At 40.6% G+C, this 19096-nt stretch overlaps 1 protein-coding gene across 13 annotated transcripts in view; it reads left to right on the top strand.

Annotated features, from left to right (window-relative positions):
• LOC111567068 (neuronal cell adhesion molecule-like) overlaps positions 1-19096 on the top strand; it is an 83409-nt gene that overhangs the window by 15050 nt on the left and 49263 nt on the right. The window contains exon 1 of one of the 13 annotated variants that reach the window (XM_055009099.1): positions 15750-15872. The exons of the other annotated variants lie outside the window; for them this stretch is intronic. The gene's annotated coding sequence lies outside the window, so the exon portion shown is untranslated. Of the gene's footprint in view, positions 1-15749; positions 15873-19096 lie in introns of those variants that run through there. 13 annotated transcript variants of the gene reach the window in all.

The raw sequence follows: 19096 nt of genomic DNA on the forward strand, positions 1-19096 counted from the left end.
GGTAAATGCTATATGTATATGTATGACTGTGTGGATTTAGTGATGGGAATGTCAATCTGTCTGTCTGTCTGTCACTGCTTTGATCCAGACTGAAATGTCGCAATAACAATTGGATACATTTGTAAAGACATTCATGGTTCCCAGAGGATGAAGCCTGCAGATTTTAGTGGTCATCTCACTTTCCACCTAAGTTCACCATGAGGTTTATGTTTTTGATTTTGAGTGAAACATCAGCACATGGATGGTTTACTCTGGATTTTGCTCCGGATAAACTTTCATATAGTGCCGTGATCATTTGTCCAACACTTTGTTTGAAGACCGACACCTGCAAAAGTAGAGACTTTCTCATTAGATTCTTTGACACTTTAAGTCCTCCTAATTAGGATTTTTAAGGCACTGTGACTCTATGGAAACTGTACAACTATTGCTAGAAGTAGAGATAACTTAAACTTTTGCACTGACATTCTTGCACTGCACATCTCTGCACTTTTAAACTTTATTTTTATTTTTTCTGTTAAGCCACTTTACCCTCATCTGTCACCCTTGTATATATTGTAAATATTATTACTATTGTTCTATTATTATTTTATTCTTATCACTATGTCTACTGTTACATAAGCTGCTGTAACAATGTAAATTTCCCCTGGAGTGGGGAGAAATAAAGAACTTTATCTTATCTTATCTTAAAAAAAAAATCTTTTTTATGCAATGTAATAAATGTTATAGAAGTAAATGACTAATAAAAATTGGAATTAAGTTTTTTTATTGAACACATTTTTTGTCCACAGGTGTTACCAGACCTGAAAAACACATATTTTACTACTTACACTTTTAATTTGTTTCTCCTATCTGCTTTGTGTAAACACAGCCTGCAGTTCAGTCCAGTTCAGCTGAAAATTCACAGAATTTTTTGCCATGTGACTGTTGGTCACAAATGAATCAGTACAGGCTCCCTGGTTGTGTAGAAGAGAGATTTTTTTTTCACAGAATCTGGTTAGATGAAGCCATATTATTTTTTTTTTACTTTTTTAAATGAGACACTTTAAACTTAAATTTGGTTGCATTTCACAACAAAGCTTGTCCTTAAGACTTTGAGAAAGTTGGAAATTTTACATTTTTTACTGTTTATGCAGTTCCTTATAATGATAAATGGTGTCATTTTGCTAGTTTAGAAAAAAAACATCATTCCTTTCAAAACCATCAACAAGTTATGGGAGTCAGAGTTAATAAACATATAACAGAAAAATGTGTCTGTTGCTTTATTAAATGCAAAATAGGGGGATTTGAGGTAAGGCGTTTACAGAAAAAGCATGCAACACCTTCATGCACATCACTTTCAATGGACTTATGGATAAGAGAAATTTATGGACTACTTAACTAAATTTTTCCTTTGTAAACATCAACAAAAAAAAGTCAGCAGTTATATCCCATTCTATTCCATATGCAACAAAGCAACTGCATACAGATTTTTTATTTTTTCCATTCAGCCTGTCTATGAAAGAGATCTGGTGTGGATAAGAAAAAGGCAAAACTCTTTTAAGCATGCTGTCAACACATTCAACTCCTAACAAATCCCAACCATCCACTTTTTGAATTAAAAGATGGTGATCTATTCACCTAAAAAACACTTTCCATCATTTTTCTTATTATGCTGCCATCTATGCTGTCATCTAAGTTATTTTAGCTGTGAGCATCTGTCCCATTTTGTTATATCATTTCCCTGAAGAGTACAAGGCATCTTGTCACAACGGCAGAAATGTTAGTTTTGCTTATCAAGAATGAGGCAGAGGGAATACACACCACAGCGACTAGCACACACACACAGTGGAAACGGTGTGAAATCCCTCTAGGTTGAGAATAACTGAGCATGTAGCTCAGATACCAGCGAAATCATATCACTGAGGAAACTCAGGCCTGTAAATGACAAGGCTGTTGTCTCCAGCAAATCAAGTGAGGGCTTTTTCTCGCAGCTTCTTCTTATCCTCGGAGCCAGTGTCTCTGACATTGTGCATTCAGGCACAGCTTGTCTGTTAGCTACATTTTGTCACTAATTTATTCATTTAAGCCGTGGCAGCCATATTCAAAGACAATGGTGCACAAGCCCTGAGTTGAATTAACCTCAATAATTATGCAGTTTTGAGGAAAGAAAAGCCCAATTGTTACACTCCACTTAAAATTCCTTCCCCCTCCTGTGCTTGACATCCAAGTGAATAAATTACTAGAACCAAGAAAATATTCAGACTTCCCTCTTAAGGATCCACTTGGAACGACAGTGCACTGCCATGCGTGGTTCGATATTTAGATTGTACCCTGTAAGGTCAAACATTCTTGTTTATGTTTGCATTACTGATGGTTTTCACATAGTCACCAGCCTAATGGAAGCATGTGTCCACTGTGAGTGCATTATCCCATGCTAGTAGTACAGGGGATCCATTTTCGCAAAACATTTTAAAGGAATCCACTTAAAGCGTTTCCAATAAAAGCCAGATTCAAAGTGCTAATGGGTCGTTTGATCAATACATGAGCTTTTTCACTGTATACACCAAAGGTACTGGAACGCATTTACAGGAGAGTGTTTGAATCCATTAAGTGTTCACTTGAATCCATTTGAGTGGCGATGCGATGTTTATGGGATGTTGTATCTTGAGCTTGTATCATATCGCCCTGCATTGTTTTCACCAAAGACTGTATTTCAGTTAAAGCAGAATTCTTTCTAATCCTATAGTTAAGACATCAAGATGTTTTCCGGTGACATGTGTTGAAAAGAAAAGAAAAACAACAGTCATAACATGGTAAAGAGATCTATTTCTGCTTTGGTCTTGAACCCTGTTCACATCTACATGGGTATTATTTAAAACATAGCTTTATCTGTGGGTTTTGGACTTTTGTCTACATGTCTACATGCCAGGTTAGGGCGGTTAAAAAAACTGAACTTTTGGAAAACTTCTTCCAGGGTGAAATTATTCAGAAACTGACTTTGCAAGGGAGACAGGTAGAAGCAGGGTTTGTTTTTGTTTTGCCTTGGGATGTGCATCTGTATTTCCTCTGTGTATATGTTTTTGCAATGGCAGATGGGGCCAAAATTGTACTGGTGCTAACCTTACTGAAACATCAGAAACATCCTCATTGCAACATTATTGGTAGGGGAGCCAACAGTAGTGTTTTTTCCAGGCTTCTGATTGGCCAACATGGCTTCAGAGTAATATAGCCACCTGCTGTTTTGCCATTTCAGTTTTGTTTCTTGAGTTTGTTTGTGAATGGAGATGTTTTTTGAGAACAAAGGAGGAAAAAAATCCCCATGTATGTTTGTTGGTCTAGGCTTTAGTAATCTATTATCTGTCTAGAAAAAAATATAGATATTTATTTGATAGCTTATATACAATGTAATTATCCTACAATGTTGAAATTGTAACATCATAAAAATGTTGGTTTAATAATATGTGTTTGGATCATTGTTGTTCATGTCACATTGTGGAGTCACAAACTGGTTCCACACTGGTCTCTATAGTGCTGTGTGTAGATCGAATTCTGATTAGTTGAAAGGTTGGCTTGAACTGTAAAGGGAATGACCAAAGCAGAGTTCACAACAAAGAGGAAGAAGTGAAAAAATGCAAGATAATGCATACTAGAACATAATGTTTATCGAAGGGATTCGATTATTTTTAACACTCGATTTCTCCCGACTACAAAGAGGCTCTAGGTTCACTATGACTTGTCTGCACCAGAGGTAAAACAAAAGGACCAACACCAGGACAAATATGAGTAAGGGGAGCCTACATTTCTGGTTGTTCCTCATGATTTTAACTCAACAGACAGCTACAACAGGTTAACGTACATCTGAAAAGTTTCGGCCTTCAGCCAACCTCACATGGCTTCGATCTCAGACTGTTTATCAAGCCAGAGCAACCTCTGGTGCATATTTGTCCTGTACATAGTGAACTACTGCTTAAAACTTTGAGTCATTCAGCTGATTTACAGAAGTTAATTGCTATTTTTATGATTTAATGATTTGCAGAGTATGTGTTTGTCACAGCTCAAGTGTGAGCATTTGATGCAACTCTCTGTGTATATTAATGATAATTGGATATATTTGGAGTTGGATATTGGGCCTTAAGAAATTGGGATTGGCTTTTTCTCAAATTTCTAACAGTTGACTGACAGAATAATTCATAGAGCAGTTGTTTATGTTCCTGATACTCAATGACAACACATCAAATCTTAGCTGGAAGGAGGACAGATTCCTCAGTAATACCACCTGTCCAGATCTGATCACACTGTGAAGGTATAACGTATCCGCTGACTGTAGAAAACAACAGACTGAAACAACAATAACAGAAGCCCATTTGCATCCTGCTCTCAGCTGCTAAAACAAGGGCAGATGAAATTGTGGCTAATGCACAACACAGTGGTGGAGATGAAAGCCTCTCTCTGACAGTGTGCCTGGTACTCAGCCTTTTTCAGATGGAGTGCGGTGATGGATCTTGAGAATAGGAAGCCCAGGGATGTTGTTTTTAGTCAGGTGTTTCTAAGAATAGGACCGCTTGATTGCCAAAAAAAGTCTTCTGGTTGCGTGTTTTTGCAGAACTCATACCTGGTTTCATAATGGAGGTCATTTGTGCAGGATGAGTCGCTGTGATGTGTGTTTGCCTCCAACCACAGAGCTTCTGTTTCTGCAGTTTCTGGCCGTTGCCTCCTCTAAATGCGATAAAGACAACCTGCGTGTGTGTGTGTGTGTGCGTGTGTGTGTGTGCGTGTGTGTGTTTGAGGATATATGTGAGGGTGAATTATTGATGCAATGTAAATCCAATCTGCCTCGTGGCAGGTGTGCCGTGTGCTGTTTGCCGTGTGTGTTTTTGTGCATGTGTGAGACTTTGTCAGAGAGGAGGAAGGAGCCGTGCTGTAATTAAAAGGCAGCAGTCTGCAGTCCTGCCCACACAGATTCAGCTGTACAGGCTATAGGCTCATTGTACCTCGCATGCACACATGAGCACCGGATTGTTCACGTACACTGATGCTACACAGTGTCTTTCTCCCTCTCACTATACCCTCCCTTTTTTCTCCATCGGTTGAGCAGTACAGTTTGCTTTTTCTCCCCCGTCTGTCTCCCTCCTTCTCTCACTCCTCTCTCTCTTTCTCTCTCGCTCTTTATACTCTTTTCTCCCTCTCTCACAAACTTTACAATGTGCCACACTCGAGCTGCAGCGGCCTGTTATTGTGCAGCATGCAGACAAGCTGCTAGCCGTCGCCCAGTGATATCATCCCATTGTCCCTGTGCTGTCACCTGCACCAAAGAGCATGGAGTCTGGGAAGAGAAAGAGAGGGGAGGAAAAGAGAGTTAGATGAAGGAAAAGGGAGGAAGAGGAATGAAAGAGAGGGTGAGGGAGTGAAAGAGGAGTTCTGAGAGGAGGGCTGGAGGACTGTGTGGTCCTCCTCCACTGAGCCAGGCTGACATTATTTACTGTAAATTCTCAACTAGATGTTTGGGTCTATGTTTACAGAAGACCTTTACATGAATCCAGCTCATATTAGAGATGAGTTTATATTTAATTATTCATTCATTTCTGTTGTTATATCTTCATATTGTAACAAGAAGTATTGCCTTTTCATGATCTGTTTCAATTATAATTTGCCATCTCTCTTACTGCAACTCCATGTCTTCCTCCATGTTTACCTGTCTTATTATTTAGATTCTGGATTATGTTTATTTCCACTGAATTATGTAACAAGCATGTATATTATATACATAAATTCACTCAGAATATTCTTCCTATCTCTTCTGCTTTGCTGTTTTTAGATATTCACTCTGTTTTTGTCAGTAAAATCAACATTTTATGTACTGATGTTTATCGTGATTGGCTGGTTTAGATGAGCCAGGTGTTGCACTTCACTTACAGCAAAACCTGATGACAGACATCTGACTTTCACCAGATCTAACAGCTATTTGGTTTAGACTCTGGCTTTGATAGAAACTTCTCATGTTTTTACTTGGCTTCTGCACTATGAATGTTTATTCTATTAAAGCTGGCGTAGGTAGAAATCATGAACAATAACAGAATTAGAAAATACAGCCCTCCTCCTACAACTCTTTCCTTTCTGTCTTAAGCTGCTTCTACTAGACCAGCACAGGCATCACACAACATAAAGAAAAAAAACAAAAGTAGAATCTCTTTATTTTACAAAAACTGAACAAAATGGCATCAAAATCTGCTTTTCTAAATGTCCAACGGTGTAACCAACACTACTGACATTGTTAATTAGTTTCTTTACTTGTGCCCTGTCTGCCCTGTGGAAACACAGCCTGCAGTTCAACCCAGTTCAACTGAAAGGTCCCTGAATTTTTGTCACTTGACTGTTGGTTGCAGCTGAGTCAGTTCAGTTGTACTGAGGAGTGCAGATTTTTATGTTTCTTTTCTCCAGAATCTAGTTAGCGCAATTGATGTGTTTTTCTTTTTTGTCAAATTTTTCATGATATGTAGAATAAAGTGATTTTATAAAATATCTCTATTTATAGCTTAGATTTGGTTGTTTTTTCCCAACCAAGCCAAAGGTCACAAATTATTAGTAAAAGACAATTCTCTCAGTTTTTTCCAATTTGTTGCTATAAAAATGATGTAATTTTGCAGTTTAATAAAACCCATCCCTTTCAGTGTGCTGGCTGGTTTGAGTTTCAAATTGTTAAAGCCTGACAACTGAGCCAAGGCAAAGTGCTGAATTCTAGTTTCCTCTCAGACCATTTAGATTATAATATGCTGAAGGGCTATTATGGATTTTTTTTTGCTCAGTGAAGCCAAAAAATACTGCCTACCTCAGCTTTAACAGAGTGAGTGTCGTGTGAGTGATGGTGGCTTGTACCAGCCAGTAGATGTGGATGAACTCAACTGACACATAGTTCTTATCAACTGCACACAATCATAGTTCCTGTCAGTTTAAATATTACTGATTTAATTCCACAGTTATGACGCCACACAAAATTTTTGCAAACAATCCGTGAAGCTCTGACATTCTAAATATCGGTCAGATCAGTAAAGGATTGATACTGATATGACGGCATACCTTACATGACAATTGAAATTTGCATGTAAAATAGTAGAGAACTATGGAAGGCAAACCATAGAACCTGGTGATCAGATCACCTAGACTGCATTTTATTATTCTTCCTGTCATACAAAAGAACATGATAATAACAGTGATTATTGGAGGCTGAGTACAAGCGGGATAGATTGATCTGATACCAGTGTATTGGATTTAGCAGGATGTGAAGGCTGTTGGACTGCAGCTTTTTGTCTCTGCCCCCTGCTGCTGCCGCCGCCTGCTCTCCTCGGCTTTCCAGGCTCATCTCCAGTGAGCCTATTAAAAGCCCAAGGCTAGGCTTTTAATGAGAAACGTAGAGGTAGTGGTAAGTTTCACCGACGGGAGCATGAAGAAATTGTTTAACATTATGTAAAATCTGCTTTAGTCATTTGCATGCTGGGAATTCGATGAGAAAGTTGATCCAAGTCTCGTAGCTGAGCAGTAAATCAGTTCTACTCTTTATGCACAGGCTTGCGTTGATCAGTGTCTTTAGCAGTAAACAAGAAACGACAGAGGAACGATTATCACGAATTTGCAAGAGGAATTAACAGCAGCAGAGCAATTGTGCGGGTAATTTCACCACCACTTCAGTGTTTTTAGCTGGTCTTTACTTGTTTATGCCGACCGTTCACCCTGCTGTTATTTGAGAATGTACACTACACACACAGTTACACACACAACACAACGCAACAGGGGATTCATGTTTCGGCGATGTACTCATATGCCAAACAGGCACACAGCCTCACACTTACTAACACAAACATTTGCAGGAACGGACACACTCATCTCCCTACTCATAGCTGCACACACATAAATGCATACTGCCCATTACGCACACACACACACACACTCACACACACATGCAGCAGCCAACTAACACCTCCACAACCCTTCTCACTTCTGCTCCTTTCATTTGCTGCTGCCTTTGGCATACCTTCCTCCTCCTTTATTTCAAATCTCCGTGTCTCCCTCCTTCGACATTTTTATCTCAACACCTGCAGCAACGTGGTGTGTGTGTGTGTGTGTGTGTGTGTGTGTGTGTGTGTGTGTGCGTGCTGTAGACAGGCTGATTAAGCCCTTCAGCTCCTTCACCGCTGCTCGCTGCACACCTCAACATAACGTCACTGACTCTTCCACCCCACCAGCTGTCTGCGGCTTGTTTCACTTCTATCAAACTTATTTATTTTTAACGCTATGTGTATTAAAGGACTGAGCAGCAGAACTTGTTCCTTTTCCAGCTTTTTTTTCCCAATTTTTTTTCTGCTGTTGAGTCACTGAGTGCAATATGGATTTCATATCAGAGCAGGAGTAGGAGGCGCAAGATCAGATCAGTTGTCAGTTTTTGGACTCACTAAAAAGCCAGTAATTTTGTCTCTGTGCTTGCGAAAAAAAGAGAAGTGCTGAACATGAAGTATTTGCTGTGATGCTGGTGGTTCAAGGTGTTCCTCCTGGCCTGTGCTTTGCCATCTGTGTTATTTTTCTCAGTACAGGCAGGTGTAGTTGTGTGTTTGAGGTGAAGCTTTTATTTGGCTTGTAGAAAGGAAAGTCTTTGTTACCTTTCTCTGCTCATTCTCTACAGGTTGGTACACCAATGCAATGCAAAGACACAAAGGCTGCTTATTTGAAAAGACCGATACACATTGGTCTACGTGCTTACTGTTTTTGCTCTTTCTTCTTTCCTGTTGAAATTCTTGCAGAGATATTTAGTTTTTCTTGAGCTTAGTACTGTTTTTTTTTATTTTGCTGTGAATTCCTAAGAGCCCTATTATGTTACTTTTCATACCGATTGTGGCGGTACTGCACTATTCGATGTCTACGCTCATGTCCGAGGAATAAATTTGTGTTTGTTTACATGGCTAATCGTGCCGGTAGGTCTGTAGAGGTTATGTTGAGGAGACAGGTGGTATGTGAGCAGGACACACAGCGTGGGTGAGGATGAAGAAGATGAGAAGAAGGTAGCAAGAGGGGAAATCTCATTCCCCTCCTGCTGCCACAAACCCACACTTCAAAGATGGCTTCTGGAGACACCAGGCTCCCTCAGCTGTTGTTGTGGTTGGCCAATAAAACTAATGAAAACCAATGAAACGCAGATCGTGAATGACAGTCGAGCAGCGATGTCAGATTTTCCTACAGCTGCTCGTAAAGCAACGGGTTCATGTTTAAGTTGAGTTAAATGGCGCCGCCGTCCGTTGGTCCGGCTGTGACCTGAGTGTAATGCATCAGTGGGGCAGGTTGTTTGTGCTTATGGCCACAGTGTTGCCAACAGTAATGAACAGCCTGGATGAGGCGCCCCGTGCAGCATCGATCGCGCTCTCTCACACAGACGGCGGATGGAAATTGGTCCTGGTGGGGAAGCAAAGGAGGTGCACACATGCCTGCGCCTTCTGTGGACACATATGGACGCAGGGATCAGCACACGTGCACATACTGAGAGAGTTAAAGTGTGTGTGTTTGTGTGTGTGCAGGGCGGAGAGTGTGTTTATTGACACCCGCGGACGCTCGCTGCTCACTGGGCCGAGGATGATCTTCTTATGGGTGACAGTATGGAGCATATAGAGAAGGAGACCTGCACCGTGGGTCTTTCTAGCTCTCTCTCTCTCTTTCTTTTGCTGCAGGAAACTCTTGGATGCCTTCCACCTCCTCTCATGTCCTCAGCTGGTGCTCTCTGCAGTTGGAGGCAAGCCCCATATACACAGTGTGTCTAACCGGGCTGCAGCGCTTCCTCTGCTGCTTCATTACCACATGAATGGTTGCCATATTGCTATATACTGTATGGCTATTGTTGGCAAGTCGCTCAAAGTCACTGGCTTGGACATGGTGAGCTAACAATAGCTGAGGGAAGAGAGATTCCTTTTTCAGAAAATATTTGTGGTGGTTCAAAGAGAAACTCCGGTTTGTTTTTGCAGTTTTGGCCATTATTTTTGTAGTTATAATAAGATTGTACTCACTTGCTGTGAAATCTGGGAACACAAAAACAATGAAGCATAATGGTCAGATGATCAAAATGGTTGTAGACAAGTGAGCAAATGTTTGGCCACATTATCTGGACTACTTAATGATTAAAACTGAAACACGGGCACACTAGGGATATCAGAATAAGCTGTGCAACACGGTAAACAGGAGAGCAAGACCGACTATACAAGCAAACAGAAAGCGGCCTCTGGGAAGAGTTCAGATAAACAAAAATAATGTGAATAGCAAGTACAGTATGCAGATATTGGTGGATAAAATTAGTTCTTCTGAGACATAAAGCTGGTGGTGTCTGAAAGAAAGGTTTAATAACATCACACTCACCAAAGAGTCACAGTAACGTAGGTTAAACATGGCAACAAACATGAAAAGAAAGACCATCAGACTGTTTTTTTACAAGCTTTGAGTTTAGCCACATTATTTGGAAGAGAAAACAAGTGAACAATAAAATTCTCTTTGCCTTGTAGTTTAACTTTAACCTACTCTGTTTACTGTTGTTGTGCACACTCACAATTGTCCTGAGTAATGAGGACCGTTGGGGACATTACGGGTTTACTATACTATGACTATAGGTTTTACCTTCAAATAAAGTAGTTCACATAATCTAAAAGGCTTGTGAACAACCGGTGTAATTGCTTCATTGCTTCTGCCTGTTGGCTCATTGGATGCATTTTCAGGGACGTTGCCACGTTCCAAGTTGTCAGCGACAGCTTTGACAAGTATAGTGCTGTGACTGTAATAATACCATTGATAGAACAGAAGTAGTAGCAGAAGTAGTGTGAGATATATCCACATATAGACTTAGAACTAACAACTAATTGACATTAGGTTCCTTAAGGTTCCTACTTCCCTGTCTTCAAAGCTTCTACGTTAATGGAAAATGACATTGATGGGACAGATGCATCATTTACTCCGGATGAATTTGGAGTAAACACTCCAGTGAACTCATTTTTCAATTGTTCAGCTCAGAGCCAATTCAAAGTGTGCACATATATGGAGAATAAATCCAAGATTTAAGGATTGTTTTCTCAGCAGTCAAACTTAACCATTTGCCTTTGTTTTCTCTGATGAATACTGAAGATTTTTCCAGAAAACCCATGATTATGACTGCTCTTGTGTCACGCCAGACCACTCTATTGTGTTGTCGCTGCACTCCGAGATCTTAACAGTTAACTTGATGAACACAATGTTATTAATAATGACCCGAATGTTGGGCAAAACTACAAATTCAGGACCTGAAGTGGAATATAATGGAATCCTTTCCTAATAATTTCGAGCACAGAAACAGCATTGATGGTGTAAGCCGTTGGAGGATCAAAACATTGACACTGGAGCTTCTCTGGCTTAAGTCGAACTCTTGTGTGTTTTGAATTGTGTCGCTGAGAGTCTTTGAGTTAAAAAGAAATACGATAGGCGACACTACAGGCCCTTAACCTCGGGGATGGTCTGCTGCCTGTGTGTGGTAAATCTCTCCTATTCTACACATGCTTTGTTTTTTTACTGCGCTCTCTCTGCCTCTCTCTCTCCCTCTGTCCTTTTCTTTCTCTCTCCATCATCCTCTCTGTTGTCTGTGAGCATGTTAACACTCCAGCCCTGTCAGTGAGCCTCATGGCACCATGGAAACCAGTCACACTATTCTCTGCCACTGTGTGTGTGTGTGTGTGTGTGTGTGTCTGTGTGTGTTGATGGGCGGGATCAGGGCCTTGTTTGGTTTCAAAAAGCAGAGGAGAGGTCGTGGCCGTCCCTATGGGCATCTTGCTGTAATTCATGTAAATTCCCTCAAGACCCAAACTGCTTTGTTTTCCCTCATTGTCCCCTGAGCTGATTCTGATGCCTGTGATATCACTGCTGCTTGATGCAAAGTGTTTTTAAATGTGAGATTCCTTCACCTGCGTGTGTCTCCTTTGATAGTGAACCAGATACCTCAGGTTATTGTGATAGTCTTGCTACGTGATACCTCCAACACCTGTCCTCCTCGCTGTTATTGCACCGTAATGAGTTCAGCCAGAGTTAACGAGACTAAAATTGATACAGACACGGACGAGGACAAAGCAAAGTGATTGCCAGAGGACAGAGTCGCCTTGTTTTATCAAGCCATTGTCATGCTTTATTACTTGATAGAAAAGCACATTTAAACGGTTCATTCATACAACGTGACCTGAAACCAAGACACAAAACAATATCGTAAGCAGTGCTCAGACAAACAAGCGTTGAGAATTACTTGTAGGGATGTTTTAGGAGCAAACTTTGGAGGGCTGAATCATCGATACTTTCTTTCTTTCTCATACTGACAGCAGTGGGGTATTTTACGAGTGTGTCCCCCACCACTCTGCCTTGATAGCCTTGTGAACCCAACCCCTTATTCTCTCCCTGAGCCAATCATATTTCACTCCCATTCACATTTTTTGAATAGGAAACTCAAAAGGAGTGCTTGCCATGAACACCCACTGACAAATGCATGCATGCACACACACACACACACACACACACACACACACACACACACACACACACACACACACACACACGTACACAGTGTGCAGTGCTGGTTAGGAGGGCCTGGTCTAGACTGCAGCATGAACTTTGTTCTGTTAAAAGTTTCTATTGAAATATGCAGTTGCCATTGAAATATTGTTCTTCTATTGGTGTCATGACAAAGAGCAGGGAGGGCGCCGCTCCTATCTCAGTGTGAGTCTGAGGGAGCAATGGGCCGACGGGGATCGCCCAGTGTCTCCGCTCTACAGAGTCAGTGTGCAGAAATAATGCCCATTAGACTTGGTCAATCACGCCCCTCGCTCAGTGAAATATGGCCCTTTCTCTCATTTCATACCATAATCCATACATCTCACCACCATCCATCATCTCTCTGAAAGACGACTGCCACACTGAATGCTTTTATTTATGATACATTTTTTAAATTAATGGCTTCTCATGCGGTGACGTTCGATGCTGAGAAAGCTCAGCGTGTTGAGTTATGCTTGGATATGAAACGAAGGAGGCTGTTCATTAGTGAATTAAGGTAAAACTGCAGCACAGTTGTTTCAGGTCTCTTGACCACCAGTGAAGCTCTGACAGTGCGTAGGCTGATGGTTTCATTAATTGTAAGTGGGTGGAAATTATATACTCGCAGTGGTACGCAACAATGGCCATGTTGTGAAGCCGCTGAGCGTGGCCCACTGGCGCAGACAGAATTCATATGACTATGCAGGATTATTAAGTGGCTATTCCCACAACTGCAACTTGTGGAAGCAACTGAGCGGTGAATGAAGAAGCACTCAGATATTTACTGAAGTAAGTACTAACAAAGATTCTTAATCCTACTTAAAGTTGGAGTGCAGAACGTTAGCTTATAAATAAATGTCCATTACAGTCAGGCTGAACAAGTCCACACAATGCTGATTAAATCCATCAGTGCTAGGCAAATCTCTCTGTACTTCACATATAATTTGTTATAAAGCTGCATGGTGATATTCCCATGTTAGTGCACCAGTAGAGATGCCTCATCTACCAATGATTAACTTGCCAGAAGCTTCAGCATCTAGGAGTATGGAGGAGTCTGTGGTGGAAAAATCTGGAAAGCATCAAAAAAAAGTTTTTCATGGTCCAAATAAAGAAGAAACTCGATGTTCAAGTGAAGGGTTACAGACTGAAAATGAAAGGGACTGTTGGCAAGGCACTTGACATAAACATACGTCCACATTGTTTGTATAATTGTGAACTGCAGGTTTAAGTCAAAAAGCATTATTAGCAAAATATACTAGTATTGGTTCGATATCGCAGTGTCTCCTGTGACCGATGACATTGATTTTTCATAGTGTTCTGCTGGGAAATCTTGGGTCCTGTCATTCATGTGGGAGTTACTTTGACTCGCACCACCACCTGAGCACTGAAATGGCTGACGCTTGTGGCTTCACCTGGCAGGACAGTACACTCTGCTACACTGCAAAAAACAGATGAGGAACAGCTTGAGGAACATGACTAAGAGCTCAAGTTGTTTCTCCAAACTCCCCAGATACTGATCTGATTGAGCATTTTCAGCATCCACGAAAGCCCCACAACCCACAGGACCCAATGCCAACATCCTGCTGCCAGACGCTACAGGACATCCTAGGAGTTCCATGCTCGAGTAGTGTAGAGCTGTTTTGGCAACAAAAGGAGGACCTACACAATATATGACAGATGGTTTCAATGTCATGGCTGATCAGCATGTGTTCTTAACATATAGCCAGGTAGTTAACCGATCCCCAACCAAGAGCTGTGGTCCCCTCAGAGGGTAGTGAGAAGACAGATGTTGTGAGATGATTCATTGGTTTGGAAAGAAGGAAAAACTAAGTTCTACAACAAAATTCCCTTTTGATTTTATGTCCTTTTGTTAAAATTTAGATTTTTTTATGAGTTGTTGAATATATGAACAGTTAGGTAAATAACAGCATCAGAATTTTTAAAGGAGGAAATGTGTTTAACTACTAACAACTTATAGACATCTAGAACATAACAAGGAAAAACAAGCAGACATCATCTCAAGAGATCAGGAGTAAAAACAGATTGGAAACCGCTAGTTTAATTGTTAGCAGTATGTTGTTTTTTTATAATCTTTTCTTGTGATTTTGGATTTAAAATCCTAATCTGAATAAATGTAGCTGTAAATAAGATAACAGTGTAGACTGTAGAATGTAGACAATTTCCCTCTGAGAAGTTGTGGAGTGGAAACATACACCAAGCCTAAAAGGAAATTTAAAGTACCTCAAAATTGTACTTAAGCACAGCACAGGAGTAAATTTGTTTACAGCACTGCTAGTGAGTTAGGGAGGAAAAACAGTGTGAAAATGTCGACACTAGAGTCGAAGTCATTGTTTGGTTTGATGGACAATGTTCTTTGATGCAGATAATGTTACATTTTCAGTGCTTTTGTAGTGAGAGGAGTGTTATTTAAGGCTGGGCCCACAGGAAAGTGACTCTTTCAGACCATTGTTGCCCTCTGCAACCATAGCTAACGGACGTCAAAAGACTTTTCACATCTATTCTTTCAAAACGGCTTGCAATAATGCCGGTGAGGAGTCGACAATAAATAAGCTTCCCCTGACTGAGTCAACTAGATTAGATTGCACGGGGACATCTGTTGAGTGTAGGTGAGCATTTTCTCTGACTTCTAACTGTATGGGAAAGGAAGTCTTGAGGATGTGCCTTCAGGCTTTTTCTTTTCATTCGCGTAGCTGTTCTGTTGCTTCTCCACCTCCACCCTCTATTGAACATGTAGAGTGCTGCATTGACTCGAGCACAATCGGTGCAGCTGACAGTTATTTTACTGTACACTCTGCCTTTTGATTTAACACGCAATTATAGTGTCGGCTTTGCTTTTATGCGCCGCCAAATTCATACAGCAGGATGTTATGCTCTGTCATCTCCTCATTCCGCTGACAGCTGCATCTGATACCAAACAAATAACTTTTTGAATTTTTAATGCTCTCTTGTACAAATGTTTCCAAAAAAGAAAAACCCACCCGGTAACTTTGTGGATTCTGGTGGCTGTTCATGTGATACCAGGAAATGTTTAACCCCTATTGTAGAGAGACAAAAGGTTGTTTTAATCCCACTGTGAGAGGGGAGGGAGGGTCAGGGGAGGGACGTGGGAGGAGGGGAGGAGGGGTTGTGGGTGTGTTTGGGGGGTGATTTTAGTGAGGGAATCAGCTCCCCTCTCTTTACTGTCACTCAGTCACAGCAGAAGCATTGAGGAGTACGGAGGCGCTGGGATTATGGCAACGGAACTATGCTCTCATGTAAAGGATGCACAGACTGAGGGGATTTGACCTTATTGACACACACAGATAAAGGTGACGTATCCTCCTTTTTGTTTAAGATCACATAATAGAAAGTACAGCTTTGGATGCTTTCTAAGATCTGCAGGTGATTTGCCAAGTCGGTTTCTTGCTTAAGATATTTCATCTCAAAAAGAATCATCAGTGATTAACCCATACATTCCCGAGTTTGAGCTTATTAATTGTCTGAATATATTTGGTTTTGAGGCTGTTGATTGGAGAGACCAAGACAGTAGAGGGTGCTGAATGGGAAAACAAAAAAAAGGTTATTTTTCACTTTTTTGACAACAGTTAATCAAGAAAATAATCTACAAATCAGTCAATAAGAAAATAATCATCAGTTGCAGCCTCACATGATTTTCAAAATGTTTACTAAAACAGCACATCCACTCAGTTTTTTCATTCTACATGTAGAATCTGTTGCTTTGATAGGTGAAGCTCTGAAGAGATTTCTTGTGGTGAAATTTCCTCCTCACACTGTTTTGGCAGAGATGTCCATAACAACTTGTTTCCTTTGACAGTCAGCCACGTTATAAACATTTTCATGGATGGTTTGCACTTTCCCAGCACTTTCACATCCACAGATCGTCTTCATTGTGCTGTTTATTCTGCTGAATCTCAGCTTGTCTTCAGTGGAACAGCTAAAGGACCACATCTCTGTCTCGCGAGCCGTGTCCCTTAATGTAAATTCATCACGGGGGAAGAAAGAGTGTGTTCCGACTCTAATTATTTCTCCCCTCTTTGGCGGGGATCTGTTTGACTCCACACTCTGCCTCTCATTAGGCAGGACTCTAAAATTAAACCCACAGGCCGTTCTGCCGGTGCTGTGGCCCTTTTCCTCTGTCTGAGGACACACATCAAAACAACACAGCTTGGAGGAGAAAACCAACCAGACTCTCATTAGAGAAACATGTGAGACCATGTTAGTTGGCATTATCTGCACTGAGCCATGCTTCAGCAACCTGTTGACATCTCACTTTACTGGACATGCTTGTGCACTTGTCATATTTTACATAACATGAATGATGGAAAACACACTGTTTGGTTTGTGTTACTGGTGTGCATGCAAAAATATCTCAAGACTCGGTATTATTTGGGCTTTTAGTGGTGGTTATATCTCTTAAATATGTGTTTCTTGATCTGTAGGACTGCATTACACTTAACTAATTTGCTTTTCTAAGTTTACTTCCCAGCTGTAGCTGAATGAAACAAGCTGTGTTTAGTCAGCATATATAAAAGTAAATACTAAATATTTTACATTTGCATATTAATGGCGCTTAAGATGCAGTCTGCAAGAAATGATGTAATTACCCAAAAAGGATGACTTACTTGTAATGCAGTTTTACTTTTAATGCAATTAATTTATTTTTGCATTAGTTTACTTTTATTGCCACTTGGGACAGCATAAGTTGCTACTGAGAACTTATTTTATATATAAATACACACTACCATTCAAAAGCTTGGGGTCACTTAGAAATGTCCTTATTTTTGAAAGAAAAGCAGTTATTTTTTTCAATGAAGATAACATTAATCAGAAATACAGTCTAGACATTGTTAATGTGGTAAATGACTATTCTAGCTGGAAACTGTTGATTTTTAATGGAATATCTACATAGAGGTACAGAGGAACATTTCCAGCAACCATCACTCCTGTGTTCTAATGCTACATTGTGTTAGCTAATGGTGTTGAAAGGCTAATTGATGATTAGAAAACTCTTGTGCAATTATGTTAGCACATGAATAAAAGTGTGAGCTTTCATGGAAAACATGAAATTGCATGGGTGACCCCAAGCTTTTGAACAGTAGTGTGTATCTATATCTACATCTATATCTATATCTATATAGATGTAGATATAAAAGCATTAGATATTTACATATTGCAGATATGGAGTAACGTTGTTGGTCCACTTAACCAATCTGTGTACAAAATTCACTCTCCTTTTTGCACAATTTTGATCTCCACCAACTCCTAAGAGAAACATTTGTCTCTTTGACTATGACACGTGTAAAACTTAAACGATGAGCAGAAAGATGCTAAAATGCTCCACAGAGCACAGAGCTAATGGGGGCTGCAGCATCAAGCAATAGCAATACAATATGATTTATTGTATTGTTATTGCAGAATCATCCCATTTGCTTTATTCGTTTACTGTTAACTCTTGTTTGTTTCATCTGAAGTGTCATTGTGCTGTTGATGCATTAAATATTCAGCTGTTTATTTTGCTTGGCGGGACTCATGGCACGAGAGTCCTCTCTGAGGTATTAAGGGTTCTGCGTCTCTTGCTGTGAGGTGTTTTGTAGTCCTCCTTGCTGCCCACTGTCGGCGTCCTGTATCAGGCTATTTTCAGTCTCGGCCCTCCGTTCCCCTTCTTATCACCATGGCAGCCAAGCTGGACAGAGCTGTGCTGACTCTGTGGTGTCTAAGGGCAGAGGTGGGGTGGTCGGACGGCTGGCTCGATGTCATGAGGGGAAGCTGCTTTTGATGGGATCAGGCCTCGACTTATTCAAGCAGGATGTGGAAAGGTCATTTTGTTGCTGTATTTTATTCAGAAATCCCAGCTGCAATCAACCGCTAACACATGCACAAAGAGGCAGAAGTTATGAAGTGGCTCCTGTGTGTCTGAATGCAAGAGCTGAACCAGATGGTAGCTGATCTGTAGGTCTCTGCTCAGGTATGGAGTCAGCAGAGGTGTCAGCAATAATCCAATGTGATGCTCTGAGAGAGAAGCATGTATGTCAGTGTCTTTTAAAATCTGGGTCAGAATCCTCCTAAATTCAGGCCTGTGAGAAGATCAGATTTTCTGTTGTAATATTCTGTAAGAAGTCTTATACTGACTGGGCAAGGGGGTAAGTTTTGAAATTGTACAAAAGGTAGAAGTAAATAATGAAGGTTTTGGGAAAATAGCATCAGAAAACATCTGATTTACAAAGATGCAGCACACAGAGGCTGTTAAATCTTGGTTAGGAAGATAAAAAGGCAATCTTTAGAGAAACTGCATATGTTATTTATATGAAACAGAGGTAATGTAAACCTACAGCTAACGACTGCGTGTCTGCGAAGTGGTGCAGAAAGCAGTGTTCGTGTTAAACCGTGTGGAAACGGTGGGCTTCTCTCAATGGGGCTTCCAGACTCTTATTTAGAGCAGCAGACTGAAGTCGATAAGCCTTTGCTAGAAGTAAATTGGATCGGCTTCTTCAATCATTTTGCCCATCGATTCCTTACGGTGTGTCTGTGTTCA

The sequence above is a fragment of the Amphiprion ocellaris genome, chromosome 3, assembly GCF_022539595.1.
Source record: "Amphiprion ocellaris isolate individual 3 ecotype Okinawa chromosome 3, ASM2253959v1, whole genome shotgun sequence".
Classification (NCBI taxonomy): Eukaryota; Metazoa; Chordata; class Actinopteri; family Pomacentridae; genus Amphiprion; species Amphiprion ocellaris.